Source organism: Ursus maritimus (genome assembly GCF_017311325.1).
Source record: "Ursus maritimus isolate PB19 chromosome X unlocalized genomic scaffold, ASM1731132v1 scaffold_X1, whole genome shotgun sequence".
NCBI classification, from domain to species: domain Eukaryota; kingdom Metazoa; phylum Chordata; class Mammalia; order Carnivora; family Ursidae; genus Ursus; species Ursus maritimus.
Window position 1 is genome coordinate 19,499,675 of NW_024423319.1, and position 17,008 is coordinate 19,516,682.

General features: G+C 40.3%; 1 non-coding gene across 1 annotated transcript; it reads right to left on the reverse strand.

Annotated features, from left to right (window-relative positions):
• Nucleotides 1–7,951: 7,951 nt before the first annotated feature.
• Nucleotides 7,952–8,115, reverse strand: LOC121103789. The gene has a single exon (XR_005836069.1). It is a non-coding gene; the product is annotated as a U1 spliceosomal RNA (small nuclear RNA).
• Between the last annotated feature and the right edge of the window lie 8,893 nt (nucleotides 8,116–17,008).

The following is a 17,008-nucleotide window of genomic DNA, read 5'->3' on the forward strand; positions in this document are numbered from 1 at the left end:
CCTTGCTCAGGAGAGAGCCTGCTTCTCCCTCTGCCTGCCACTCCCCCTACGTGTGCTCTCTCTCTGACAAATAAATAAATAAAATCTTAAAAAAAAATCTACTCACCTAAAGATATCATAAATAAGATGAAAAGCCACAAACAGGAAGAAAATATGTATAATGCATAAAACTGGTAAATATCAATATCCAGAATTAATAAAGACCTCATAATATCAATAAGAAAATGACAACTGAAACAGAATAGATCAATACATTGAGGCATAGTAATAAAACAATTAAAATGAATGGACAATAGGCTATGTGTATTGCCATTTATATAAAGTTTAAAAGCATACAACAAAATATTATATATAGTTTATAGATATGTAATCTGGTAGTGAAACTAGAAAAACATACATGGGAATAGTGAAAAACAAATAGATCTTGATTAGTCCCACCACAAAAAAGAAATGATAATTATAATTGGGTGACATGATACAGGCACTATCACTGCAATGGCAACCACATTACAACATAGAAATGTTGTATCAACATGTTGTACACTTTAAATTTACACAATGTTTTATGTCAAATACATTTCGATTAAAAAATAAGATTGTGATTAACTCTTGGGAGAGAGAAGAATTAGAGTGAGGAGAGGATTCTTAGTGCTTCAACTGGATCTTCAATACTTTATGTCTTAATAAAGGATCTGAAGCAAGTATGTTAAAATCTTAGGATCTGAAAAAGCCAAGTGCTGGGCACATGAGTATTTTCAGTGTATTTCTCCATATTTTATCATTTTTAGAAAGTTAAGAAAGTTGAGTAGTGGGGGATAATTTAGGGAAATAATTGGGAATGAAAAAATAGAAGAATTTAGACTTAATTCTGTAGGAAATGGGAGGTCATGAAAGTTTTCTGAGCAGAGGAGTGCTCACATGAGAGTTGTGCTTTAGAAAGAGTCCTGTAAGAAGAGGCTACTGCAATGGTCTAGATATAAGATGATAAAAGCCTGAGCATGAGCACAGCCATTGAGATTGGAGAAGAGAGGATGATGAATTTGGGAGACACTGCAGAGATATAAGAAATGGGATTTGGCTTCCAAGTTAGACCTGAGAGAGCCTGCCAAAACTTTTTATATCTTGAAAACCTTAGCAGAGAGTGAGGGAGAAAACATAGTCATAAATTATGGAACCAAGCCCTGGGTCTCTGGTAGTTGCAGTAATAAAAAGGAATATTTATTGAACAGCTAAGTTTTAGTCTGGCAATTTATTATACAGAAGCAGGAAGAAGAAAAACACATGCTTCCTTTGCTGCACAGGTAAGAGGGCCCTGTAAACAGCCTAAGAACACAGCAAGCTACCCGTCCTCTCCTGAGTAAGGTTCCAGGCTGAGCACACCCAGAAATCTCTTCCACGTGGGGAGGAACACCTGAAAGAAAACATCAGCAGAAATAACTGGTTCTTCTTCTTGCTAGTTACCTACCCAAGACATGACATTGGTTGTAGTTTGTCTTTTCGGGTGCTTTAGATTTCAGTATTTCATAATTACTAGGTTTCTGTACTAGTCCAAATTAGTCTCATCCTAGAAGACAGTGTAGCTGCTCTCTAGGGCCAGTGCAGCATCTCATGATTTGTAAGCACTCTTCTACAATTTTGTAACAGGTTAGGGTTCTATGAATAATTTTGTGACCAAGCATCAGATTAGCTTATTTGAGGTGACCTTGTCTTTATTTGCCAGGTTTTCCTGATTCCCATTTTTACACTACCACCACCACCATTGTCCTGACGGAGAGGCCAAGGTCTAGAGATATGCTTTGGACTGTCCCTCTCCTAGGTCACAGAGTGAGTTAACGGCTATGCCAGGACTAGTAACTGGGTATCCCAATGCCCTATCCAATCCTCAGTTCACCAAACACACCGTCTCCACCTTATATCCTTCATTGTAAATCTTCAAGGGAGGATAAAAAAGTATTCCAAGGTAGGGTATGACTTATCTAATAATGAGTCATAAATTAAACAGAGACAGGAAGTGATGGCAGGGCAACAGGGACTCTGAAGCCAGGCAGTTCTCCTGGTGGTGGACACAGGCAGGTAGGGGACACAAAGGAGGTAATAGAAATAATATTGTCTCCCTTGGGAAGGCCCTTCAAGGAATATCTGAAGCTGGTTCAACCACAATTAAAATTCAAAGTGGCCTTTTCTATTCCTTTCTTCATTCATTCCTTCTTCTGTCCACTCAGTGATGGTTTGGTAGGCACCTACAGGAAGTAACTTCTGTATGACTTGAAATGTGCTGTCCTTGGAAGATCTTAATTTGAATCACTTCTTTCATCACATCTATTGACAAATGGCAATTATTTTATGTATCTGAATGGTTACTTGCTTTTGTGCATCTCCTCATTGCCATCCTCACCCCACCTGCGTTATATACACCCTTGGCTGTAAGCTTCACAGAGCTAGGTATTGTGATTTGTCTTTGCCACTGTAGCCTCAGAACCTAGAACAGGTCTGGCATATGACCAGTGCTCATTATATGATATAACTAAATGATGAAAATGATTCTCAAAATTATGTTTTTAAAAATATTTTATGGGATGCCTGGGTGGTTCTGTCTATTAAGCGTCCAACTCTTGATTTTGGCTCCGGTTGTGATCTCAGGGTCATGGAATTGAGCCCCACATCAGGCTCTGCACTCAGCAGGGATTCTGCTTGTCCCTCTCCCTCTGCTCCTCTCCCCATCCCCTTCTGTCTCTAAAATAAATAAAATCTTAAAGAAATAAAGTATCTAGTTCCTTAATTTTTTTAATAAAATAAAAATGTTTTATCTTTAAGTAAAGACTCACTAATGTCCAGTATGTACCAAGAGAAGACCCACTGAGATTTAACCTTTCTGTCTGAGTACCTATACTGAAATCAAATGGGTTCTGCTATAACTGAAGAACAGTCTTTTACAGATGAGTTTTATTTTTTTGTATTTATGTATTTATTTTTTTATTATTGTTGTGTTAGTCACCTTACAGTGCTTCATTATTTTTTGATGGAGTGTTCCATGATTCATTGTTTGCGTATAACACCCAGTGTTCCTCGCAATACATGCCCTCCTTAATACCCAACATAGGATAACCCATCCCCCCATCCCCCTCCCCTCTGAAACTCTCAGTTTGTTTCCTGGAGTCCATAGTCTTTCATGGTTCATCTCCCCCTATGATTCCCCCCCTTTCATTTTTCCTTTCCTTCTCCTAATGTCTTCCATGCTACTGCTTATGTTCCACATATAAGTGAAACCATATGATAATTGTCTTTCTCTGCTTGAATTATTTCACTTAGCATAATCTCCTCCAGTTCTATCCAAGTCAATGCAGATGAGTTTTATATAAAACCTTGGCTTCCATTTTCTATTAGCAGTAGCCATCTTATAGAAAGTTAAAAAGCTTAGGCAAAGCATTAGGGAAAAACACTGTGATGGGCTGAGATCTGCAGAAGAAATTGAAAGAGGGTTCTGTAAGAGAGAAAAAGAAACAACAAAAACCTCTTGGCAACACGCTAGGAGATAAGGGGATAGGAACTCATCATTCTGCAGTGTGATGGTGATATAAACTGGAGACTCTGACACCCACAAGTGGGATCCTTGGCTCTTTGAGCAGCAGATCCAAAGGATCGTCTTTGTCCAGAGAGCCTTAGCCCTAGATGATGGGAAACTGCTGAAATTCTCCCAGCCAGTTTCACCAGACCACCTTTCCAGCCACCTCCACGTGGACTGGGAAAAGGTAGGAAGCAAAGGTGATAATTTAGTAATATGGCTAACAAGCAACAACAGAGTAACAACACATGAGCACACCCACCCACACATCAAACTCTTCCTGGAACACCCATCAAGGTAAGAGAGGATTGAGAGGCAGTTACTTAACATTATGGTGGTTAAACTCATCAGCCAACCCATTCAATTATGAGTTTACTCCAAACTATATATTGAACACTAGAGATACAGAGATAAATTAAATCCATTTATTAGCTCTCTCCATAGATGGGACGTGGGGAAAATTTTAAGGAAACCAATAAACTAATATAATATGAAAGAGATTTTTAGAAAGCTGGAAGAAAAGCTTGTAAAAATGGAGAGAACAATTATTTATACAGAGAAGGGGATAACTGATCAAGACCTTGAAAGGTGAACAAGAAGTGAACAAGAAGGGTGTAAAGGGCATTGTAATCACAGGCACCAGCATAAGCAAAGACACAGAAGCATGAAAATTACTAGGGACAATGCCACTCAGGGAAAGGGAGTAGCCAGCATGAATATGTTGTTTGTAGGGGAGAGTGATGGGAGGTAAAACGAGAACATTTGGATTGGCGAGATCAAATTAGGAAGAGCTTTGAATAGAAAAGTAAAAACTTTGAAATTTATTCTGGAGGAAAATGGGAGAGCCATCAAAGTTTTAAAGTATCCATATTCTAAGAATAGCTTGGTGTTATGAGATTGGTGATAGTTGTTGGGTAGTCAATATGCAGAAGAGCATGGGGATGGAAGGCCAGTAAGGGGCACTACAGCAATACAAGAGAGAGGTAACAAGGCTAAGACTAAGTGCTAGGGAGGATAGAGGGAAGACACAAGTACAGACCATATTGAGAAGGTAGCCCTGGAAGCATTTGGTGGAAGGTGAGATGCAGAGAGTGAGAGAAAGTTGGACTTAGGGTTCTGGTTTGACAGGTTGGATCTTGTCTAATCCTGTTTGGGTTTCAAATACCCAGTTCAGTGCCAAGCACTGTGTAGGTCCTTACTAAATATTTGTTTAATGGGTGAAGGAGTTAATACACAACGGTGACCTTTGCTAGAACAATCTGAGAGTGGAAGAGATGAAATTCAAATTGCATGAATGAAGACATGAGGGGGAGGTGAAGAAGTGAAGCTCATTCCTGCTGCCTGTTTCTATAAGAAACCTTACATAGGACCAATTGTTTTCCATTTGAGTACAGGCAGATTTGCAGTGAACTTTACTTCCTCCTCTTCTCTAAAATAGGCTTGGCCCTGTTGTGCATTTCAACACTGTCGATACACTCACACATTTCTGAAGTTCAGTATTTGTGATCATTTCCCCCAGTAGCCTGATTCTTCTGCCTTTTATATTTTTTAAATTGAGATAAAATTTACATACATTATATTCATTTCAGGTGTACAACAAAACAATTTGATATTTATATATATTGGAAAATGATCACCACAGTAAGTCTAGTTAACTTCTGTCACCTTACATAGGTACAAAAACTTTTTTTCTTGTGATGAGAACTTTTAAGATCTACTTTCTTAGTAACTTTCAAGTATGCAGCACAGTATTATTAACTATAGCCACCATGTTATACATTATATCCCCAGGACTTATCAGGTTTTTTAAAAGATTTATTTATTTATTTTAGAAACAGGGAGAGAGCCAGTGGGAAAAGGGAGAGAATCTTAAGCAAACTTCCCACTGAAAGCAGAGCCTGACGTGGAGGGTTCTATCTCACGACCCTGAGCCAAATCAAGAATCAGACGCTTAACTGACTGAGACGCCCAGGTGCCCCGGGACTCTCAAAGCCTTTGAAAGCAAGAGTTGAAGCATCTTTCTGGTGCCCTTCTTTTCGGGGAAGTCTTATTTCTTCTAATAGGCAACTTCAGATTGTAACCCAATAATTGGGTCTGCAAGACATTTCACAGAGTGTTTCTGCCTTGTCCTGATGCTAATTCCATGGAACTACTTTCAGGTTCATCAATTGCCAACTCCCTTTTTTTACTTCAATTCCCTTTCCCATTTCGTTGTATGATCTTTCATGGTTCTCCATTTCTATGTCCTCATCTTTCCTCTCCACTCTGTCAAGTTCCCCCACCACATCTTTACTGAGAATTGATGTCAGTCCGTGACTGGACAAGCTCCACTCAGCCATAGAACTGAACACTTTTACTCTAAGGTTTGACTCTATTCAGTCCCTGAACCATAGGCCAAGCCTCGTAACAGGGATAGGAGCTTTAACCATCTACCCACCCTACTCTCCACAGCAAGTGGGATCTGGAACTAGTCTTATTGCCCTGTTCACTGGGCCCCTAGGGCATCTATCTGCCTGGATTAAGATTTACTCTCACCAGTACAACTATTGTTTGAGGTCCTGCTTCCAAAGTAAAAATCAATATCTTACCCAACAGTGGTCCTACATCATCACTTTTACCTACCTTTTGAAATAGTCCCTTTGGAGTGTTCAGAATCAGAAGCCAGGAAGACTATGCTCACAAATATGTGAAAGTCATGAAATATACAAGACAAACCAACTCCTTCTCTAAGTCTGAATTTTAGTTTTTTAGAAGATATGAAAAATAGAACAATTTTCCTAATGAGGTCATTTTTGATACATAATCAACCTTCGTGAAGAATGATAAAATGATAGAATCTTATTTCATTTACCCATTTGCTTAATCGAATTTATCTTAACTGGGCTGTGAATCTTCAGGGCCACAGATTGCTATAACTATCATTCCCAAGTTCCCAGAAAATGTCCACATTTGACAGGAGACTGATATTGCCCAGGATTTGGTGTGGGTGTGAGTATTTGAGCTGCACTGATTGAACTCCTGCCAAAGTTTGTATGTATATATATTCCCAGAAAAGGCTATTCCAGACCCAGTGCTGGTTTCGATCACTAACAGATCTGAGTTTCCGTGGCAAGCTGTGTGCCCTGCTCTCCACCATAGCAGTCCTGAGAACATGCATGGTAACGGATGCATTACTTTTTATTTTTTCTTGAAGATTTTATTTACTTATATGTCAGAGAGAGAGAGAGAGAGAGAGAGAGAGAGAGGGAGAGGACATGAGCAGGGGGAGCAGCAGGCAGAGGGAGAAGTAGGGTCCCCATTGAGCAAGGAGCCCAATGTGACACTCGATCCCAGGACCTTGGGATCATGACCTGAGCCAAAGGCAGAGGCTTAACCAACTAAGCCACCCAGGCATCCCCGCATTACTTTTTAAAGGGCACACTACAGAGAGGTACTTTGCTCAGCTCAGTCTACATGGAAGGCCTTATAACAACAGAACAGAGAAAGGGATTTGACTTCATAGGAGATGCAGAACTAATCAAGCCATTCTATCCAGCTACTTCAACCTCAGTTTAATTTGAAAAATAGGTATGATAATATGTACCTCAGAGGTATTATTTCATAAGAGGAGATAATATGTGTAAAAACACTATATAATCTCTACAAACCAACAGGGAAATATTGGTTATCCTCAGAACTTTATCCCTGAGAATGACCTTTCAGATCATCTAGTAAGACCTCATTTAATAGTTAGGAAACTGAGGCCCAGAAAGGGCAAGGGACCTGTGTAAGATAATCATTACAAGAAGTGATTTTACCTTCTTCATTCAACACAGATACTGATCACAGAGTGGAAAAAAGACAGTCTGGGGTAAATATGGCTCTGGCCTTGCCCTCCCTAGATGCAGTCTCTGGCAGAGCAGAGGGGTGTAGGCAAATGTTGACAGCTCTGAACATTTAGGTGGAATTATCACGGGAAACTCTCCCCTCACAGGACAGAGAGGGAGAGAAAGTCAGAGTTACAGATAAACAAAAGCTTGGCAAAGAACTCAATTGCATAAATAAAAATACTGACGGGACACTAGAGTACCAAGAGTATCCCCTCCTCTTCATAGCTGAGGTTATCCTGTGATATATTACACCTTCAAATCCAGAGGACAAATCTAACATTCCAAAAGTCTGCCTCATTCATTCAGCATTCAACAAATGCTTACTGCATGCTCACTGTGTTGGGTGTTGTGCCAGGTTCTAGGGAGGGGACAGAAGTACAAATAAATACTTGGAGTGCAAGTGGGCAAGCAGCTAAAACTATATATGAACAAAAGTGCTATGGGAGTACAAAGGAGAGGACAAGACAGCAGCACCATTAGCCAAGAAAAGCTCCATAGAGGAGGTGATATTTTTTTTTTTAAGGGGAAAGCGCGAACGCAGTCCCCCACTACCACAAATTACGCAGTCGAGTTTCCCACATTTGGCGAAATCGCAGGGGTCAGCACATCCGGAGTGCAATGGATAAGCCTCGCCCTGGGAAAACCACCTTCGTGATCATGGTATCTCCCCTGCCAGGTAAGTATGAGGAGGTGATATTTGACCTGGGTGTTAGATGGGCACTCAGTGGAGAAAACAGGGACTGATAATAAGTGTGTCACAGATACTATCTCATTTATTCCTACACATTAAGTGTCTTTGTTACCCCCAGGTAAAGGATGAGGAAAGTGGAATTCATAGAGATTAGGTAACCTGACACAGCTAGTCCAAGTAGAAGGCAGAGCCAAGATTTGAACCTAGATATATCTGATTTCAATACCTGTCATCTTAACTACTACTTGACTATATTGGGAATTTGGTCAGAAGGTCCAAAAGCACAGAGGTCTGAAAGTACCAGGATGATTTGTTCCAGAAATAAGAAATCTCCCATTGGTGTGTGTGTGGGGGGGGGGACAAAGCTGGACTTCATCCTATAGTTAGTGGGGAACAATGCATGTTTATAAAGAGGGGGTGATATGATCAGATTGTGGTTTTGTTTTGTTTTTTGTTTAACAATACCATTCTAGGTGCAATGTGGAGAATAGATTGTAAGGGGTCGAAGGGAAGGTGGAAGTCAAGGCAAGATAGGGTGCTTTGGACTAAAAGTCATAACGGTAGAGAAATAAACAGAGAGGGCACTCAGAATCAATAAGAGTTGATGATAGATTATATGTAGGTGTGGGAGAAAGAGGAGTCTAGGATGACTTCCAGTTTTCCGGCTTGGGTGATTAACAGAAGATGTAATTAATCAGGATTAGAAATACAAAAAAGGATTTAGGGGAAAGGCATGTTGAATTTGAAGGACATTTGGATAAAAATTACCAGTTAGCAGTTGGGGATATAAGATCATACATGCAGTTAGTAACTGAAACCACAGAAATGATTGCACTTGCTCTGTAGAATCTACAGTCTGGATGAAGAGGAGTTTGGGGCAGAAGAACCCTGCAAAACATTGGCATTTAAGAGTTGAGCAGAGGAAAAGAAGCCTGCAAAGCAGACGTTTACCATGAGAATTCTTCCATCACTACCTCCACACCCTGTGGCAGGAGCATGGCATACATTCTGAGGTCAACAGTAGAGAAACACTGAGTGCTACAGTAAACCACAGTAAAGTCTCTCCATCCCACACACCTATTCCCAGATATACAGCAAATGATGTAGATATTGTTACCAAAACATATTTTACATTCATCTAATATTGTTTCCATTGGTGACCCACCAAGAAAAGCTTGATTAAAACTTTGATTAAACATTTGATTTAAAAGTTTCATTCCTTCTGTTGACTCAAATGGTCTTGTTGCCTCTCCCTGATATTGCCTCTGTACAATTCCAAGATTCTATCTTAACAAACTGGAAGACAAAAAGTGATTTCATCTAATGGATCTGAGACTTCATTTGCCTTCATCAATTTTCTACATCTTGAAAGTCAATATAAATTTATCTTTTAAAAATTACCAGTTAAATTTGGAGGCACATTGACTGTTCACTATGTAGCACCCTCCCCTTATTCCAACAAAAATCTTCTTATTCTAACAAAAATGAATTCAGTGTACAGATTAAGCAAGCCAAAAAAAAATCAATGTCGGTGTTGCACTCACATATTGCCAAAGGGGGTGAATTTGGGGTTTATTTGTCATTCCTTCAGACAACTAGCTCTATTGCAAGACAAATCAATGTTGAGCCACACTTAGTCATCATTGATCAATTGTTCCATGATCAATTTAGATTTGTTCTCCCAAGAGTTTTTAAATAAGTTTAGCTAAAAGGGAACTTGCTGCCTGTCTGTATTAGCTTTTGCAGAACAATCTTTGTCCCTCTCTCTGTGACATGGTGTTGATATATGACAATAACCAGAGACTTGCTTATTTTGAAATCAGAAACCCTAGAGACTAGCTTTTAATTTCAGCACCTTTGTTATGATAAACTCATTTCAACAGAAACTTTCTTGGCCATGTCAAACTTTTCATCACCTCCAGGAGAAGACTTTCTTTCCTTTGAGCCCATTGAGGGAGGAGATCAGGGCAACACATCACAGACCTGGGGCTATGTGCTCATTACCAATTCTACTTTTCCCGATCTTGGATGATGTTGGGTCAACTGCCGGGCCTATCAGCCTATGTTGGGTCAATGGGATCCAGGTTCAGGCATGGCTCTTGTCTCCATGGGGGCTCTCTGTATGTGAACTGCAGACTATCTCCCTCTCTCAGTCTTGTGTGTGTGTGTGTGTGTGTGTGTGTGTGTGTGTGTGTGTGTCTGTATATATGTATGTATGTTGCAAGAAAAAATGAGAAAAGATGAGGATATGACAGATGAATCAGCTAAATCTAGTTCCTGACTTAGAAATTATCATCTTGATGCCTTCCTACTCCAACTTTGCCTCTGTGCCCTAGCTGGAGTCCCATTCAGCTGTGGTGGAAATGACTTGATATTCTCCCAGAGCATGTAGATTTGGAGGACAGGAAAGTAAGAGAAGCACCCAGGAAGTGGATGAAAGGCTGAGCTGAGTTGCCTACTTGTTAGTTCCACTTTCAAGGTGGGAGTAAGGGTCTCCTTTTCCTTCTACTCTCTGAAAGGAACCTTCTGCTTCCATTCTAGACCTTCCAGTGGTGTTCAGAGGTGTGGATATTTGCCCCATTGTGGTATATATAGCTTCTGATGAACTAGTCCAGCAATAACTTAATATAGTATCTCCATGGACAAATGTCTTCAGAGTTCCAAATATGGGATGTACAAATAAGCTTTCAGTGCACAGCCTATTTATTAGTAAATTGGTAATGACTTAATGTTATTCAGACACTTTTAATTAGGAAAAATGCTTTTTTGATTTTTGGCTACCTCTTTAAGCTGTGAGCAATTAAAAAGCAGACCGTTCATTAGCTCAGAATGTGATAAGAGAGAAAAGTATATATAAATGAGCTTTGACTACTAATGTCAAACACACAAAGAGTGTTTCTTGAGTCTCAGGCTCTGTTGTGGATACTTAGTCTTTGTAAAAACCTCATAAGAAAGATGCTATTATTATCCCAATTCTAGAGATGAATTAATGTGACATATAGAGGCTAAGCAACTTGCTAAAAGTTATAGCTACTAGGGGGCCAAGCTGGGATTCAAATCCAGTGTGCCTGGTTCCAACTTGGCATTACTATGGCTCAGTTTTCTACCTCAAAATCTTTGCTCATACTGCTCCTTATTCCTCTAGTGCTTTCCCCCCATTTTTCAGAATTACTCCCATCCCTCGAGAACAGGGGATCCACCTCCTTCATGATGATTCTCCAGATCCCCCTCATTGGAATCAACCTCCTTTTCTGCACTCCCAGTGTTTTGCAAGCTTCTCTCATAGCACTTTTCACACTTTGCCTTTGATTCTTGCTATTTACAAAGTTCTTATCAAGTGTGCTAACCACCTTCCCTCACAGGCCGTAGTGATTTTCAGGAGGAGACTGGACTTTGCTCATCTCTTTAAGTGCCCAGTAGAGTGTCTTACACAAAGTAGGTGAATAAGACATGGTCCCTTCCCCCTCAACCAATTTACAATTGCCAACTTAAACACATCATTCCTGTTCAAGAAGAACTGATGCCCAATGTACACAGAACAAACGCATCCTTTGCCATTTGAGGGACCAGTTCCATATCTTGGAACCCTTATAATGGTCTTTAACAGGGTAGTCCTTGGGGCAGAGGATAAACTGGCATGGATTAGTAATCATAGCAACTTTAGAATACTTGATGAAATGGAACTCAGCTGAGCCTCTCACCTGAAATTGGAATCTCCTCCTCAGAGTCCTTGCCAGAGGAGCTCACCATGAACATTGCTCAGGACATGGCAGGTGCCTCTTCTCTCATGAAGTCAGTCTGTACCCATGTGTATAGCCTTATTGGTAGGAAAGTCTTTCTAAAGTTGAGCTAGAATCTGCCTTCCCCGTATCTCTAGGACGTTATTTCTCTTTCTTCCCCTCAAAATCACACCACAACAAATCCATCTTTTTCAATTATTTTTTCAGAGTGATCCTGATAAACTCTTCAGTGCATGACGTAAATGACTCAGACAACTGTACCTCGTCATCACACTTAGCACGTTGGATTGCCCTTTTAGCTATTTGATGGATTACTTAGCAAATGGCCCCAAGGAGCTGGAAATGATTGATTCTTGTTTCCATGTATAGATATTGTCAAGGGGAGAGCGCTGGCTTGTTAAACACCTAAACGGTAAGATAACATCTATCCACTCACAGTGCAGAACTGTGGCCACCAACTTCTTGCGCTCCATGGGTCTTGGTGTGAACACTGCCTTTTTTCCTTTATACCCCAGTGTCCTGGGTGCATATGCTTTTTGACCCTCTATCTTCCTTTGGAGTTTTGCATGACTTGGCCCAGCCCATACTTCAGCGATATGGGGCAGTTGGTGGCCTGGAGGCTCTGGTCAGGCTCAGTTTGCTACCAGGAAAGCTGTCCTGCTTTCCTGGAACCTCTAGACCTCATACACCTAGGTCTTCCCACCCTGCCCCCGTGAAACACAGGACTTATGCAGGTCTGGCCTGCTGGCAAGCCCTGGGATTTCAGAGCTCTCCAAGGCACAGCCTGCTCCCAGTGTGACCTGAGATTATAAGTGGATCAATAGATTTACAGACCCTTGGTAAATTTTCCAAATATTAATGAGACTTAAGTGTCAGAATAATGACTCCACCTCTAAGATTAAGGCCTAGAAAGGAAATGTCCAGTTTTAAATTTTGAATCAAAAGTTGTAAAAAGCAGTTCATCTGGACAGTTTATAAATTTATTCAATATAAAAGTTAACAGATGTTCTAATTCCATTGATTCCTTTTTATTTGCTGCTCTATTTTGTGTCTGAGGCCAAAGATGAAGGAGATTAAATTAGGAAAATGGGTCTATTACATGAGCTATTGTCAAGGAGAGATTGAAATCAGAGCCAGTTTCAAATTTGACTTTCACTATTGACTGTTTTGTCTTGGGCAAGTCACTTAACCTTTCTGAGCCTCTGTTATATCATATGAAACATCAGGACAGTAATCTCTGCCTTGCTTACCTCAGGGTTGGACTGAGGATGCTGTGAGACAAAATATGTGAAGATTCTGACTTGTTTTCCTTGAGAAATGTCTGAAATAACATAGGGGCTGCTAATGAGTTAAGGCTGAGCAATAAGAATGATGTCTGGGTCCCAATCCCCCCAACCCACTCCTGAAGAGAGTAGTTATTATAAGGTGGGGTGAAAAAAGCCTTGGCCTCTGCAGACCCTCTTTCTTCATGGTCATTTAAATATAAAGTGTGTGTTTGTGTCTGTCTTCCTGAGTAGTAGCTTTATCCTTAAACCTAGACTTGACCTAATGGCATGTGGCGGGAGTCACTAAATTGTCATCCAGCCATCTGCAGTTCCTAATGTCCATCCTAAGGGGTGGGAGCAGGTAGAAGAAGGCTGAAGAAAAGCATGTATTTCTATGGGGTTTTGTTTTAGTTGTGTGAAGAGACAGCAATGTGTTTGATAGAGTTTCTGTTCTGTTTGAACTGTTTTGTTGGGATTCACTAAGGTCTTCCAAAGTCACATCCTCTCATATTCTCTCATTCTCTGCCTTCAATCATTTCCTCTGTATCTCATGGTGGATTAACCCATTAGCAGTCTCAGACTCTGCTCTGTCCCTGCCTCCCAGGAGCCCCCTTCAGTTTTCTACCATTCAAAGCACATTACATGTAGTAATTGGCAACACTCTCTAAATTGAATGAGGCTTCTGGACAATTCCAGAACATCTCCCCCCTTCAAAGTGTGTGCTGCTCAATAAAAACCCAAACATAAAACCTGATGCTTTGATTTTCATGCTTCTCCTGAAATAATATCACTAATGACTTTTTGTGACTATTAGAGACCTTTGACTAGAGATTGAATTAAAACACATATCCATGAGTCATGTAAAAAAGCCCAAAATTAAATGTTCATTTTGCATACAAGAACAATTTTATTAACATTTCTTTGATTAATACATCTAATATTATCAAAAGAGTTGTGTTAAGAGAAAATTCTTTGTAGAATTTTATAATATTATATTACATTTATGTTATATCATATTTTCCCATTGTGTAACACTACAAAAAAATAAATAAGCATTCCTGATGGGAAAGAAACAATTTATTCTCAAGAACACATTTCAGAATATAACGAGAGTTTTTAAAGATTATGTATTAAATAGATTTGCTAACTTTATTTAAAGTAAGTTCTATAATAAGACTGGCGAAAATGTGCTAAATATTATGACCTCATTCTGTGAATCACTGATGGGTATTTGGGATGGATTTTTCCTCCCTCAAATGGGATCCCAACTGAGCTATTCAGAATGTTTTCTGGTTCATCTGAGAAATCTTCCAGGGCTCCTGGAGTGTTAAACAAGATGTTTTTAACAAGGATTTAGAAACCAAACTTCAACCAGAACAAGTTTTTAGGATAGACAGTGGATGTCAAATTGATCCCTTAAATTAGAATTTTTCACTCACTTACAATATTATCTGAATGCTTAAATACACTTTAAAACAAGAGCACCTGCATCAGGCAAAGTGGATAGAAAGTAGGACAGATTTGGGGCAGCAAAAATAATTATCAACTGCCTCACAGTCCTATTACCTTATGACAAAAATAGGTAAGTGTCCCCAAGGGATCGATCAGTGATCCTGGGAGACTCATTAATTACTTCTCAGTCCTCCCCTTGATGAAAAGTGGTTTTCTTAACTTAATGTCCCGGGGGACATCTTTGAATCAATCAGCATAGAATGTTGGCGTTGGAAGGGCATTCAAAGCCAGACAACATATCATGAGCATCTACTATATGCCAAGACTTGTGTTAAATGCTGGAAAAGTAAAATGATCAATAAGGCATAAGCCTACCCTCAAGAACTTCTCCATTAGTTTGACTTCCTAATTCTACACATGGAAAACTGGTCCACAGAGTAGAAGGGGTTTATCCAAGGTCAACCACTACTCAGAAGCAAGAACTTCCATTGAACCAGGGTTCAGATGCTCTTTTTTCCTCATCATGTTGTTGCCTTATAACACTGTCTTAAGAGATGTTACCTTTATTCTGGGATTTGTGTTTGTTGCAGGATCAAAATAGTATGAAAACACCAAAAAAAAAAAAAAAAGAAAAAGTTTTGAACCACTCCTTAGCCTTAACCTCATAATGAGCTGCAATATCAGTGAGGAAAATGAAGACCCTCTCTCTACATCTTCTATCATCCTTTTGGAAGCTGTGGGTTCAGTGAATGCTGAGAGGGAGAGCAGTCCAAGAGTAACAGAAGAAAGGGGAGGGCACGTGACCCTTTCATGGTCCCGTGTCATTTTCTGTACTTATTTCTGACAAACCCTTGGAGATGGAAATAAGGAATCTGAGGAGAAGCCCAAGAATTTTTCTTGAGGTAGCATTAAAGGTTCCCAAATAGCTTCACCAGTAGGATCTCCGAAGAGCAGAGAGGGAGTCTTCCCATCCAGCCTCCTCATCAGAGGAACCCAAAATGGTGAGAAGCATGGAGGAAGGCACAAGGAGCTGTTGGGGAGATGCCAGATAGAACCAACACTGGGAAGGAGATAAACCCAAAATACCAAAAAAGTCATCGCCAGATATTAACAATTAACACACAGGGAAAGAGTGGGAAGAGGTGAAGGAATTGTTTGCCATAGGGCAGAAAGAATGATAGACATCAATCCTTCCCACCCAAAACACGGGTGAATAGGATGAGATGCTTTAGGAGGAGTTAGAAAAAATGAGACCTGTTTGAAGATCCAAGGGCTTCATTTTGCTCTCTCCAGTTGGGTGTGTCTGCCTTTTGTTTAGGAACTCCCTTAACTCTGCAGTGCTAAGAGGGGCAGAAGAGGCTTCATGGATAAAGGCTGCTGGCAGCTGACGTTATAGTGGCTAGCATTTATTGAGGGCTTATCATGTGTTTTACATGCGTAGTCTCTTGTCATCCCCACCTTGACCTTTTAAGGGAGGTACTTGAGCACAGAGAGGTTATCTTGCCTCCAAAGCCTGTCCTTTTTACTACTGTGCTCTACCAACAGTGACCAAGGGTCCAGGAAGCAAGATAAGGAAGCCCAGGTTTTCTTCTTAGTTTCTATCTGGTCTGGTTCCCTGGGCTAGGAAAAGAGGCCAAGAGACAGGGCAGAACCTCTGGGCAGGAATAAAGAGCTGCATTAGGTGGCTCTCCATGGAAAACCCAGAACAGCAGCAAAGGTACAAGGGAGGTCAGGGTCTTGTTACTTTGCTTTATGCAAAGTTATTAGTAGTGGAAGCCCAGTCACTAGATTTAGAAGTGGAACACAACAAAAGTTGGAATATTTCTTCCTAAGTGGTTGGACAGTAGGCATAGTTCAGCTTTAGTGAGCATTGGATGTGCCAAATTGAACAGAGATTAAAGATGCTAATTCTGGACATGTGTTTCAGAGCCTTCAAGACAAATGTCTACTCAAACTAAGAAGGTGGATTCTTTGTTACAAATGCAGGACTACATTTGACAGAATTTTTTGAAGTGCTACACTAGAAAAGCACCAAACTTGGAGTCAAGAGACCAGGGTTCTTGTTTCAACTTTGCTACTCACTTGTTCTGTGACCTTCAAAAAGTCTGTTACCACCTTTGGCTCTTAGTTACCTCCTCTATAAAGTGAAGTGGTTTATTGGACAGTTTCTGAGGGTCTTTTTTGCTTGAGCACTTTGGGAGCCAGTGATTCCAAGAGAAATGACCAGAATCACAGATAGAGATAGTGTTGGTTGAGAAGCTGATGAATAACGTGGTTGAGGAAAAAGAATAATGCATGGAGGTTTGACATTGAAGTATGGTGTCTGGGAGCACATCTGGGGACTGCATTAGTTCAGGTCCTCTGGGAAACAGATACTGAGGTGGAGTTAGGAGTATAACCCTTAGGAAAGATAAAGGGGAGAGGAGACA